Source organism: Zalophus californianus, chromosome 2, assembly GCF_009762305.2.
Source record: "Zalophus californianus isolate mZalCal1 chromosome 2, mZalCal1.pri.v2, whole genome shotgun sequence".
Lineage (NCBI taxonomy): Eukaryota > Metazoa > Chordata > Mammalia > Carnivora > Otariidae > Zalophus > Zalophus californianus.
Window position 1 is genome coordinate 175,102,788 of NC_045596.1, and position 12,761 is coordinate 175,115,548.

General features: G+C 38.0%; 1 protein-coding gene across 2 annotated transcripts in view; it reads left to right on the top strand.

The window, feature by feature from the left end:
• GTF2E2 (general transcription factor IIE subunit 2) overlaps nt 1-12,761 on the top strand; it is a 69,128-nt gene that overhangs the window by 49,348 nt on the left and 7,019 nt on the right. The gene's annotated exons all lie outside the window — the stretch shown is intronic.

The following is a 12,761-nucleotide window of genomic DNA, read 5'->3' on the forward strand; positions in this document are numbered from 1 at the left end:
TGGAATTGAGCCCTGCATTGGGCTCCCCGCTTGGTGTGGAGTATTCTTGAGATTCTCTCTCTTCCTCTCCTTCTGCTCCCCCCACCCCCCACTTGTGTGCGGGCTTTGTCTCTCAAACAAAATCTTCAAAAAAATTATTTCATCAGTATTTGTCAGGTAAAGTAGTTAAACAAGTGTTTAGTCATGGAAAATCTTTACTATACAAGTAGAAATTCTCATTTAGATAAATATATTGTACTGTAAATTATATTAATTTTGAACTAAAAAGGCAAAAGAACTAAACGCCATTTTAATTATAAAATTTGAAAAGTAATACAAACTCATACCAAAAAATTCTAACAATATAAAATTATATAAAGTAACAAAGTAATACTAGATTCCAAATAGTGAAACTATTGCTATGACTGCCTGGGAGTCCTAGTGACTCTTGTTTATGGTATTGAATAAAAGAGATTCTATTGAAGAAATAATTCTGTATAAAAAATGGACATATAATTCTTATCCCTTTAGTAGCTCATACATATCTTGATTCTGATTTTGTAATTTGTACTATGTAAGTTTTTCTTTCATATGTTATCTGGCTGTAGATATTCAGGCTTGTGGTGCTTGTATGTAGATAGGAGTTCAGTCAATCTGAAGTTACTTAGATGACCATGATTTATTTTAGGAAATAGAATGTATTTTGGTGGAAAATTGTGATTGAGAGTACCTTGTATGCAGTTGGTTCTCAGTAAATGTTTGTTACTTTAAAAAATTGTTTTCAGGGGCACCTGGGTGGCTCAGTTTGTTGGGTGACTGCCTTCGGCTCGGGTCATGATCCTGGAGTCCCGGGATCAAGTCCTGCATTGGGCTCCCTGCTCAGAAGGGAGTCTGCTTCTCCTTCTGACCTTCCCCCTTCTCATGTGCTCGCTCGCTCTCTCAAATTAAAAAAAATAAAAAATAAAAAAAATTGTTTTCAAAGTATTCCAGTTATTCTGTGTATTGTACTTTCTAATAAATAAGGTAAGCTCCTGTGTGTAAATAAGGGAGTAGTGAATTTCTTTTTTATGTTGTAGTGATAGATGCTCATTTAAGAAAGGTTTGGTGTAGCAAGTTTTGTATTGCTTGAGTCTTCTTTACTTACAGTTTTGCTTTTTATGGAAACTTTTATAATTGTCAAATTGACTTGACCCTTCAAAAAAACATAGGGATGGACTTGATCTTTAAGATACTTACAGGTTTAAAAAAAATAGCTGATTCCTTTATTCTTTGGCATAGTTAATCCATTTGAAAAAAATGCAGTATTAAAAAACATCGTATCACATGTTCAAGTAGGAAGATCTTTCAGTGAAAAGCAGATATGTTTTTCCTTTCACTAATTTTGAGTCCCTTTCATTTGTGGCACTACTTAACTGGTTTATTTTAATTCTTTGGGTGGTTCCCTTATTGTATTAAATGATATGCTTATATTTTTATTTCTTGATTTTTCAACTTGAAGTATTATGACTTATTCTTATCATGTTACTGATTACACCTGCTGTCTCTCTTCTTCACTTTCTAATACTGTATAGCACTAGTTTTAGTTTCTCTGCCATTTTTCTTGTTACCTTTAACAATCAAAATAATTGAATGTTCTCAGGGAATTTTTCATATTAAGTCCGCTCTGCAGATGGCAGTATAGTGCAGCAGATCTGTAGATGTTCAAATTGGGGCAAATGTTGAGGTTGCAGTAGCTCTGTAAGAATAGGATGGAACTCTAGGACTTCTTGATAATAATTCATTGGAGAAATTTTAAGAGAATACCTTCTGTTCCACTATAATCCTCACACTAATCATTATACCAAGTCATTAGTATTTTCTGTCCCCAGTGCAGTTTTTCTGTGGATATCGCTGTTGTAACTTTTCTTAGCTTTTTCCTGTTTGTGTACCTTTTTCTGTATTTCTATTTCTTAATATTACCCCTGTTTTCATTTGCCATTTTATATGGCCTTTGTTGGCTTAAACTCTTCCCATCTCCTTATTACTTGGCTTATAAGGACAAGATGAGGATTTTCCTTTTCTTTCTTTCCTTTTTTTTTTTTTTTAAGATTTATTTATTAAAAAAAAGATTTATTTGGGGGGCAAAAGGAGAGGAAGAGTCTTTTTTTTTTTTTTTAAAGATTTTTATTTATTTATTTGACAGAGACACAGCAAGAGAGGGAACACAAGCAGGGGGAGTGGGAGAGGGAGAAGCAGGCTTCCCACTGAGCAGGGAGCCTGATGAGGGGCTCGATGCCGAAGGCAGACGCTTAACGACTGAGCCACCCAGGCGCCCCAGGAAGAGAGAGTCTTAAGCAGACGCTGGGTGGAGCACGGAGCCCGACGCAGGGCTCAGTCTCAGGACCCTGAGATCATGACCTGAGCCAAAACCAAGAGTCAGACGCTTAATTGACTGAGCCACCCAGGCGCCCCAAGATGAGGATTTTCACTTTTTTCCACTCAGATTATAAAAGTAACCATGTATGCTTGTTAGTAAAATCCCACATATCTGGAAATAATTGTATAAGTTGTTTGATGTTTATTTTTCTAGTTTACTTTTTCTCTGTTAGAGATATTCTATAATGCTATATGGCTATATAGTATTCCATTATGTAAGTGTACCTGATGAATGGATTTTTTAAGTACTTAATAATGCTGCAGCAGATATACATTTTTATGTTAATGAAATAGCCGTATAATATCAGAAGGTATTGGGAGGGGAAATTGACAAATCATTTGCATCTCGTAAGTCTTTGTTGTTGTGGACTTATTTAATAGGTGTTGAAGTATATTACTAGATTTCCTAATATTGACTGTCCTTGTACTCCTAGAATAACCTTTTTTTAACTATATATTTCTGGACTCTTTTTCTATGTATTTAAGGGTTTTTGCTTTACTATCCAGTTTTCTTTTTTTGTTTACTTTCTCAGGGTTTGGTTTGTGTGTTATGCTGGATACATCAGAAGAGAAGTACAGTTTTCCTCTCTTCCTTCCTACCCTTTTCCTTCCTTTTCCAGTCTTTCCTTATGAGAATATTCGATTCCTTGAAGATTTGAACACAAATGCCCATGAGTGTATCTGTCTTGTTGCTTCTTTCACAGTATTTTTCATATCTTCTTTGGTTATGTCTTTCATTAAGTTTCCCACATTATAAATTAATTTTGGTAATTTCTGCTTTCCTAAAATCATCCATTTTTGATTTTCAAATTTAATAGCATATAGTTTTTGCAGAGTATGGCTCCAGAATTTAATTTTTTTCTGTAATTTTCCCTTTTTATTGCTAACTTTTTGTATTTGAACTTTCTCCCTTACTTCCTTGCTATGCTGTTGGTTTATCTATTTTACTTTTGTTGTTGTATTTTTATTTTAAAGGAAAATATCTGTCACATCACCCTTGGTACATACCAGTTTTTGACCACATGAGTGGTGACTGAGCAAACATTAAAATCTGCCATTGTTTTTCTGTTGTTTTAATTTTGCTGTTACTTCCTGGTTATGTTTTCCTGCAGAATTTTTGTTTTATAAACATTCTTGACAGTCATAGTTTAAGGATTATATCATAATCATTGTAAAGCATCCCTTTTGGTTGTATTTAATGTTCTTTAAAGTCTGGCTTTAACTCATATTATTCTTTTAATCCCTTCCCTTTTTTTGGACTGATATATTTTTGCCCATTCTTTTTTTTTTTTTAATATTTTCTTTTTTTTTTTTTAAGATTTTATCTGGGCGCCTGGGTGGCTCAGATGGTTAAGCGTCTGCCTTCGGCTCAGGTCATGATCCCGGGGTCCTGGGATCGAGTCCCGCATCGGGCTCCCTGCTCCTTGGGAGCCTGCTTCTCCCTCTACTTCTCTCTCTCTCTCTCCCCTTCTCTCTCCCTCTGTCTCTCATGAATAAATAAATAAAATCTTAAAAAAAAAAAAAAAAAAAAAAAGATTTTATTTGACAGAGACACAGTGAAAGGGGGAACACAAGCAGGGGGAGCAGGAGAGGGAGAAGCAGGCTTCTCGCTGAGCAGGGAGCCCGATGCAGGGCTCAATCCCAGGACCCTGGGGTCATGACCTGAGCCGAAGGCAGACGCTTAACAACTGAGCCACCCAGGCGTCCCTTTTTGCCCATTCTTTTACTGTATACCCTGTCTTCTTTTGTTTAAATATTTCCTTTGTAATTGGCATATAGTTGGTTTTAACTTTTGAAGTGTCATTTTATATTAATTATCTTTATTACATGATATATTCTCCCATTATTTGTTTGGAAAGTATACTTTTGGGAGGTTCTCATATATACAGAGTGATTGTCTATCTCTAATTTGCTTAAACTGTAGGTATCATTTTATTAAGTTTGTTCTTTTGTTTTTATTTCCTAATTGACACTTTCTGGGATTTTGGTAACAATCTATTGTGTATTCCTGAATTCACTTATTCAACAAGAGTTCAGTTATTCAACAGATATTTACTGATGTCCTACTATATGCCCCAGTTATTTTGCTAAATGCTGGGGATACAGTAGTGAACAAGGTAGACAAGTCTCTGCCTTTATGGAGTTTGCATTCTAAAGGATAAAGTAAACAATATAAAAAATAAAACATGATGATAGATTGTATCAAATTCTAGGAAAGAGACAAATTAAGTATGTGCAAGCTGGTAAAGCAGTAGGAGGGGTGAACTCCGAGAAGATGGCTGTGGAAGAATGAGATGGAGCTAGCCTTGCAGAGTACCAGATGGTGCCCATGTGGGTGCTGTTGTGGGGGAAGTGGGGTTCAAGCAGACAGTAGTAAAGGCAAAGGCTGTAGTAAAGACTTTGATTTTTTTTGTAGGCCAGTTGTTTTTAATCCTTAAATCTGATTCAGTGGAGCCTGAGGAACAAATATTTTGTAACATGTTCTTTGCTCTTGTAAAATAAAATTTCTAGATGATATAACCTACTTTGAGACATAATTTCTTTTTTTTTTTTTAAAGATTTTATTTATTTATTTGAGAGAGAATGAGAGATAGAGAGCACGAGAGGGAAGAGGGTCAGAGGGAGAAGCAGACTCCCCGCTGAGCAGGGAGCCCAATGTGGGACTCGATCCCGGGACTCCAGGATCATGACCTGAGCCGAAGGCAGTCGCTTAACCAACTGAGCCACCCAGGCGCCCGAGACATAATTTCTTAAAAGTTTGTATAATACAGGGATGCCTGGCTGGCTCAGTCAGTAGAGCATGTCTCTCTGGATCCCAGGGTGGTGAGTTCAAGCCCCCACATTGGGCACAGAGCTTACTTAAAAAAAAAAAAAAAAAAAAGTAGGGGCACCTGGGTGGCTCAGTCGGTTAGGTGTCCAACTCTTGATTTCAGCTCAGGTCATGATCTCAGGGTTGTGAGATTGAGCTGTGAGGTCATGAGCTGTGAGGTCATGATCTCAGGGTTGTGAGATTGAGCTCTGAACTGGTGGTGGAGCCTGCTTAAGATTCTTTCTCTCCCTCTCCCTTTGCTGTCCCCCCTTAAAAAAAAAAAGTATAATACCCTAACAGAAAGAAAAAAAAGGAAATTGGTTTATATTTACAAATATATTTCAATATTTATAATTATTTAAGTATATTTATATTAGAATATAAAAGGGATATAAATAACACAGTTGTTTACATTTATATGTAGAGTCACCATTGGATGTGATGGCTACAAATGGACCAATACAGGTGTGATGCAATGGCAACCTATATATCATAATTAGTGTTTTCCTTAAGTGATAAAGAATGCGTGGCAAAGGTCTGCAAAATACAAAGTTATGTTTTTCTGAGATTTTCAAAGGTTAATCATACTGTATTCTCTATTATACATTGTATGTTCCTAGAAAATCATGTGTGTAAAAAACAAAAAGTACTTTATATATGTAAACAGAATTTGATTCTTATTATCAACTGGTGTTTTTCATTAATCTCTATACTTTCTAAGAAAGATGGCTGGGAGGAAGAAAGGTTTTTCAACAACGGCGGTATTAATAATCTGGAGCTGGATAATTTTTTTTGGTGTCGGGGTTGTCACTGTGCATTGTAGATATTTAGTAGAATCCCTGGCTTCTTTAGATGCCAGTAGCATACCTTCCCCCACAGTGTGACAACCAAAAATGTATCCAGACATTACCAAATGTTCCCCAGGAAGCAAAACTGTCTGGGTTGAGAATTATATTAAAGGTACAGTTTGTGTTTATAAAATAGACCACAGTTAATTAAGATATGTTGTCTTCAGACTTCTTTTCTTGAATTCTTTCATTCAGTACATTCAGTGATACAGAGATGTCAAAGTGAATAAGGTCTCTGTTCTTGAGCTTACCTAACGCTCAGGGAACATTGACACGGGAACACCCACGGTGGCTCTTGCATACTGTTGTTGTGATGTTTGTATAGTGCTGCAGACACTGGGGGAATAAGTCAAGATCCACAGGAACTTCAGGGTTCAGACACTGTTCTTGGAGTTTGAAATTGTCAGTACGGCATAAATCGCTAATTTAAAAAAAGTGAGTTTTTCCAAATGATATAAGTTGTGTGTGTTTCCAGAGAAGATCCACTGAAAATTGATGCATATCTTAACATTTTTCTTCCTCTCTCTCTCTTCATATTTTACTCAAAATGCTTTGTCCTATTGTATTGATAGAGATTTTTGTGTTAGTCCAGTAGGTGGCAGTCTTAGCTTAAGAGGAAATATTGAGTGATGAAGCTTTCAGTCACGTTGAAGACTCACCCTTCATTTTATCTGTAATAGAGGCAAATGTCCTAAAATGAGATATAGCGTAAGTAAGGAGAGAGCTTATTTGTAGTAATTTAGAAAGTCAGATAGGTAAGTGAACACAGAGTAGTTGAACTTAGGTATATGTCTTATTTCACAAAGGCATTTATTTCCTTTTATCAGTATCTTACTCATTTAGAGGCAGTATAAACGCAGTGGTCGAGATGATGGTTTGAATAGTTACCCTGTAGGTTTATATCTTAGCTCTGCTAAGATTAGCTTAGGCAGGATACTTCTGAGATTTCTCATCTATAAAATAGGAATAAGGGTATCTGTCTCATGGTCCTTAGGAGAATTAAATGAGTTAAAAATAAATGTGTATAGAGCTTGGAACAGAGCCTGGCACACAATAAGAGTAATAGTAACAGTAATATTAGCTATTATTAGGAAGAATTGGAAATATCAAATAGTACCAAAATACTAGATGTTTAAATCTTATCCGGTTATTTATTCACGTTTACTTTAGCTCTCTGGTTATTGACTCAGTGATCCGTAGACTTGTGTTTTGTTAGATAGCAAAGAACCTGAGCCAGTATATCAGTCTGAGGCCACATTTGCGATGATCTTTTGCAGTTATAGAATGTTTGTTGGTGTTCCTGGTGAGAAGTCCAATGACAGCCTGGCTTTTCTTTCATTTTTGCTAACTCGTTCTTTTCCGCCTAGAAACTTAAACAGTTTCAGCTTTATCCTTAGAATACAGGGCTTCTCCCAGAAGCTCTTTTCCTGGGGCTCTGATGCTGTTTTCATTATTTTTTTATGGCTTTCCATTAGGATGTACTTTAAGACAATTTTTCTGATGCTCCACAGATAGAAATGAAATGTTTTTGTTTTGCTATATGCTGTTATAAATAATACTTGCACATAAATATATGTGCACTTGCCTAATTATTTCCTTACTGTATTGTGAGATCAGAAAATAAGGCAATATTGGGCGCCTGGGTGGCTCAGATGGTTGGGCGTCTGCCTTCGGCTCAGGTCATGATCCCGGGGTCCTGGGATCGAGTCCCGCATTGGGCTCCCTGCTCCTTGGGAGTCTGCTTCTCCCTCTGCTTCTCTCTCTCTCTCTCTCCCCCCCTCTGTCTCTCATGAATAAATAAATAAAATCTTTAAAAAAAATGAGGCAATATTTAAAACATTTTCAACACCTTGCCTGTAATGCCTTTTGTAAAGTTTGCACTAATTTTTGGTACCCATTTACCTTCACAGCAGTATATGAAAAGGTATCCAAATCTTTACCCTTACCAGTACTAGATGTTTTTAGTTAACTTTGCCAGCCTCATAGAAAATAAGGATTATCTTGAATTTGTATTTTCTTGCAATGACTTTATAAAATTAGAGAAAAACAGATGATTTTTCTTTGTACCTCTGCCAACTGTACATTTTTTGTCCTTGCATACATTAAAATTAAATTTGGGATTCTGTGAGATCTTGCCTTTAAAATTAGGCCCTGTTTGCCTGGGTGGCTCAGTCGGTTAGGCATCTGCCTTCAGCTCGGGTCATGATCCCAGGGTCCTGGAATTGAGCCTAACGTCTGGCAGCAGGGAGCCTGCTTCTTCCTCTCCTGCTCCCTCTGCTTGTGCTCTCTCTCTGTCAAATAAATAAATGAAATCTTTAAAAAAAATTAGGCCCTGCTTTCCATTGTTCATCTCAAGTATTTATACAGCTGTGGTACATTTACGTAGTATGTGTAATATTTAAATCCTGAAACAGCAATAAGGCAAGGAAAGGCAAGGATTAATATAGAAATGTTTTATCGGAAAAAACCCCAAAGACATTTAAAAAAGATTTTTTTAGAGGGGGAGGGGCAGAGGGAGAAGGGAGAGAGAGAATTTTAAGCAGGTTCCATGCCCAGTGCAGAGCCCTGTGTGGGGAGATCATGAATTGAAGTCAAGAGTCTGATGCTTTATCGACTGAGCAACCCAAGTTCCCCCATTGAAGAGTTTTTTATTCAGGGATTTTCCTCTGAAAATAGCACAAGCAACACTTTTTTAGCAAAGAAAGTAGTTAAATTTTGTTTTAATGTACTTTCAGTTCCATTATGCCATTAAAATTTATGTTGTATTTTTTTTCTTGGTGGTACGTTAATATACATATTAGTTTTCTAGACCATTGCTTTCACTATTCTAATAGGTATTATTGCCTCTGTGATTGTGTCATAAGAGGCCTGAAGTCCGTAAACTCTAGACATATCAAGTAGGAAGTCACAGTAGTTTCAGTCTTCAAGAACTGAAACTGCAATGCTGTTGAGTGTATTGACTGAAAGTTAACATAGAGTAAAAGATGTTTTTATCATATACTTTTATTCTCTTCATCTTTTTTCTTATGCAGAAAAAATATACAGTTTGTTATACAGTTATATCATGTAATATTTATTCTAGATAAAGATAATTTTACATGTTGATAGAATTTAACAAGTCATGGGTTAAAATGCCTGAACTATTCTTTTTTTTGTATGACATACTTCAACAGCTGTGGTAAATTTGACATAAAATTCTGGCTTGGTATTATATGTTTAAAGATTTATTTGTTTTTTAAAATCCAGATCTTCTACTTATTATTTATTTATTTATTTACTTATTTGAGAGAGAAAGAGATAGCAAGAAAGAGCACAAGCAGGGAGGAGAGGGAGAAGCAGGCTCCCTGCTGAGCAGGGAACCCGACATGGGGCTCAATCCCAGGACCCTGGGATTATGAGCCAAGCTGAAGGCAGACACTTAACAGACTGAGCCACCCAGGTGCCCCAGATTTATTTATTTTAGAGTAAGTAGGGGGTGCAGAGGAGAAGGAGAGAGAATCTCCAGCAGACTCCCCAGTGAGCAAAGCACCTGACACAGGGCTGGATCTCACAACCCTGAGATCATGACCTGAGCTGAAATCAGGTCGGATGCTTAACCAAACTGAGCCACCCAGGCACCTCTGGTATATATTTTAAAACAATATTATGGGCGCCTGGGTGGCTCAGTTGATTAAGTGTCTGCCTTCAGCTCAGGTCATGATCCCTGGGTCCTGGGATCAAGTCCCACTTTGGGCTCCCTGCTCAGTGGGGAGTCTGCTTCTCCCTCTGCCTCTTCTCCCTGCTCGTTATCTCTCGCTCTCTCTCTCTCAAATAAATAAATATTTTAAAAAACCCCAAAATTTTGTGCTTTCTTGGAATTAGAGTGATGTTTTTATTGCTGACTTAGAAGTTTGACCTGAAGCTATTTTCTCTCACATAAGCCGAGCAGAGGTGGTTGCATTAATCACATTGTTCTTTAGCCAAAAAAGTGGATAGATGGGGACTTCTGGCTTACACTTAAAGTGGAGAGAGCTGATCAGAGCATTGTTGCACTCCTACAGCAATAATAAACCCTAAACAGCTGCAAATTTATAGTTTTCTTGAATCCATCAGAGCGCTGAGGTTGCAGGACAACCACCTAACCTGAAATCTAAGGAAAGACAGGCACCTACAAGAAAAAATGGGATACAAGTACTTGTTTACTTGGGACAGACAAAATGAACACCACTCAGAAGAATTCAGTTAAAAAAATTTTTTTTTTCCCTAAAGATTTTATCCATTCATTTGAGAGAGAGAGGGAGCATGAGTGGGGGAAGGGGCAGAGGCAGAGGAAGAAGCAGGGAGCCGCACGTGGTGCTTGATCCCAGAACTCTGGGATCATGACCTGAGCCGAAGGCAGACACGTAACTGACTGAGCCACCTAGGCGCTCCTAAAGTTTTAAATGAACTGCTAAAGGCTTAAATTGGACTAGCAAGAAGATACAGAATCCTTGGGAGCTGAGAACACATGGGAGGGAATGCATACCTACTTGCAGGCTTTCTTCCACAGACTTCACTGGATCCTTATAAAAAAGAGGATAGGACTGGGTACTGCCCTCACTGGGCAGGTCTGCAGGAGGGCAATGGTAGATGTTTCAGGAAAGACATGAAGCCCTGTCTGAGGCTTCTTCCTGCCTCTCTGCTATGAGACAGAAGCCCTAACTTGCAGGGGGAATGGAACAGAAAGAAAACCTTCTACCCCTGGGGAAGGGGCAGTAACATGTGCTGGGCAGGAACATTGAGAAGGCCATATGCCAGATACCAAGAACATAGTACTTGACTGTCACCAAGGCTTAGTCATAATTTCAGAGAACTCCCACTCCATACCAGGCTAAGAGATGTAGAGTAATGGGTAACAATGGAATTCCGTGAGAGTTGCAGGAGCTTGGAGGCAGAGAGACTGTATGAGATGCATGCTAAATGGAAGACCTAAAACTGTAGGTTGAGTAGACACTGAGAAAAACTCTCTGGCAAACAAGCCTCTACCCTAAACTTTACAAGGTGTGGCTAGAGCAGTTTGAAGCCTGTGGTGCATTATAGGTATCCATAGCAGCAACAGATTCCAAACCAAGCTCATGTTCTGACAATAGAATGACTCTACATCCACACCCTGAAGGCCTAGCATAAGGAAAGATAGGGTCATATCCAGACACAAAGACTGTTTATCTCAGTCTCAGTTGTCCTACAGAGGATATCCTGCTTTCAGTATATATTTGTGTGTGTATGTGTGTGTGTGTGTATGAGGCATAAAAATAAGGAGAAAAGTGATAGAGTATTGAGATAAGGGAATTAACAAAATTCGTGGGACACAGGTACTGGAAATTGTTAGACATGGAATTTAAGGTAACTATACGTTAAGGCCTCTGGTAGAAAAGGCAGGCAACATGCACAATCGTGTAGGATATTTCAGAGGTAGACATTATAAGAAAATCAAATGAAAAATTTTTTATTTTTTTATTTTTAAGATTTTTATTTGAGAGAGAGAAAAGAGCACAGAGGTAGAGGGAGAAGCAGACTCCCCGCTGAGCAGGGAGCCCAATGTGGGGCTTGATCCCAGAACCCTGAGGCTATGACCTGAACTGAAGGCAGATGCTTAACTGACTGAGCCACCCAGGTGCCCCCAAATGAAAATTTTTGTAGTGAAAAACACAGTAACAGACAAAGAATGCCTTTCATAAGCTCATCAGTATACTTGGCATAACCAAAGGAAGAACTAGTAAACTTGAACATAGGCCTGTGCAAATTATCTAAACTAAAATGCAGAGAGAAAGCTGTGAGATAATATCACATGGTCAGAATGTATAATTCAAATCCCAGAAGGAGAAGAGAGAATAGGGCAGAAGAAATAATGGCCAAGGATTTTGAAAAACTAATGGTAAACACTGCACCAAAGATCCTAGAAGCTCAGAGAATGAAGCAAGATAATCCTCCAAAACAAATGACAAGAAAAGCACCCAGGCATTTATATTCAAACTGCTGAAAGTTGATGATGATGAGAAAATACTGAAGGTAGGGCACCTGGGTAGCTCATTCGGTTGGACATCTGCCTTTGGCTCAGGTCATGATCTGATGCTTAACCATCTTAAACACCCAGGCACCTCAAGAGGGAAAAACTTTCAACCTAGAATTCTGTACCCAGCAAAACCGAATTTTTTTTTTAAGGATTTTATTTATTTTAGAGAATGAGAGGGTGGGGGGTGGGGCAGAGGGAGAGGGACAAGCGACTCCCCACTGAGCAGGGAGTGTGACGTGGGGTTCTATCCCAGGACCCCAAGATTATGACCTGAGCCAAAGGCAGAGGCTTAACCAACTGAGCCACCCAGGCACCCTAAAACCAGTCTTAAAAATGATGGAGAAATAGTCTTTCAGAGTAATATTCTCATGGTACCAGAGAAACTGAGATAAGTCATTGTCATAAGACCTGCATTACCAGATTCAATAAGGAAATTCTTTCAGGCAAAAGGGATGTGATACTAGATAGTAACTTGGATCTATACAGATAAGTAGGTATGTTGTAGAGGATGAATATAAAATTCATGTTTTTCTAATTAAAGCATTTAAAAGTATACTAAAAATTTTTTCTTATTAATTGCTTTAAGCTCAAGGGACACCTGGGTGGTTCAGTCGGTTAAGTCTCCGACTCTTGATCTCAGCTCAGATCTTGATCTCAGGGTCATGAGTTCAAGCTTCAC